The sequence below is a fragment of the Equus quagga genome, chromosome 10 (genome assembly GCF_021613505.1).
Source record: "Equus quagga isolate Etosha38 chromosome 10, UCLA_HA_Equagga_1.0, whole genome shotgun sequence".
NCBI classification, from domain to species: domain Eukaryota; kingdom Metazoa; phylum Chordata; class Mammalia; order Perissodactyla; family Equidae; genus Equus; species Equus quagga.
The window spans coordinates 81,742,640-81,744,434 of record NC_060276.1 but is presented as its reverse complement, the minus strand read 5'-3'; positions in this window follow the sequence as shown (position 1 = coordinate 81,744,434).

Here is a 1,795-nt window from a genome sequence, read left to right as displayed (position 1 = left end):
ATACAGCATCTAATGTGATACTCAACGTATGCACAGCAAATACTTAGTACAATTATATTTAAAAAGTGGGGAGGGTTAAAGCAACATAATGAACATACACTTCACTTGAAGTGGTAAAACATCAACATTAGTAGGCCATGATAAGTTATGTGTGCATATGGCAATACCTAGCATAAATAGTAAGAAAATGATAAAAAGAAATATACTTAAAAATATTATAAATGAAGATAGAGCTTTATAAAATGTTCATGTAACCCATAAGAGGATAAGACAGAAGAACTGAAACACTAGAAACAAAGGGAATAAACAGAAAACAAATAATAACATGGAACACTTAAGCTCTAACATTTAATAACTACATTAAATGTAAGTGCTCAAGTACAACAAATATCAGACAGAGGTTGGCAGAGTAGATAAAAAGACACAACCCAACTATATGTTCTCTATAAGACACTGACATCAAATATAACAAATTAGGTAGATTGAAAGTTAAAAAAATATATCATAAAAGCACTAATCAAAAAAGCAGATGTTATTAATATCAGAAAAAAGTAGATTTCTCAATGGAGCTTCCACAAAGATAGACAATATCTTAAGTCATCAGACAAACCTCAGTATATGTTTTTAAAAAATTGAATAATACTGAGTGTGTTCTGTGACCATAATGGAATCCAACTATAAGTCAGCAACTGAAATACAGTTCTAAAATAGAACAGAAAAATCTCCAAATACTTGAAAATTGAACAAGACATCTCCAAATACTCCATAAGTCAAGGAGGAAATCTTAAAGGAAATAAAAACAATACATAGAACCAATGAATATGAAAACATGGAATATCTAAATTTATGGGATGCAGTTAAAGCAATGCTGAGAAGAAAATTTAAAGTACTACATGCTTCCATTAGAAAAAAAGGAAAAATGTCAATTCAATAGTCTAAGTTTCTGTCTCAAAACCTAGAAAAAGAAGTGCAAAATAAACCGAAAGGAAGCAGAAAGTGGGAATAATAAAGATATGAACAGAAACCAACAAAACTGAAAATAGGAAAAACATAGACAAAAGTTATTTCTTCCAAAAAACCCCACAAAATTGATAGCAAGACTGACAAAGATAAAAATAAAGAAGAAGACAAAAACCACCAATATCTGAAAGAAACAGGGGTCATCACAACAGATCCTGCAACCATTAAAATTATAATAAGGGAGTACCATGACAATTTTATGTTCATAAATTCAACAACTTAGAAGAAATCTTTCAATTCTTCAAAAACCACAAACTACTAAAATTTAGCCAAAGTGAAATAAATAAACTGAATGTGCCTATAACCATTAAAGAAATTGAATTTGTAACTAAAAGGCTCACAAAAAAGAAATCTCCAGGCCTGGATGGTTTCACTGAAGAATTTACCAAACATTCAGAAAATAATTAACAGAATTTTACACAACTTGGTATTATACATATATTATAGATGAGGAAAACTGAGGTAGATAAATCTCTTAGAATCAGCCTGATATGCAGTAATTGCTGAACAAATACCAACTGAGTGAAGACACAGGAGGAGTGGTTCTATGCCTCCCCACCTGGCTCTTGCAGAAGGGATCCACCATAATGACTTATACATGTATCTCTGAAAACTGAAACCGTGCAGAGTCAACTGAAGAGGGTCCAACCTCAGCTTTGACCCTTTCTTTGTCATTCAGTTTTGCCAGTTTCACTACTATATGCCTTGCAGTAGGTCTTTTTATATTGACATATTTAGGTGATCTGGCAGCCTCTTCCACATGGATTTCCTTCCC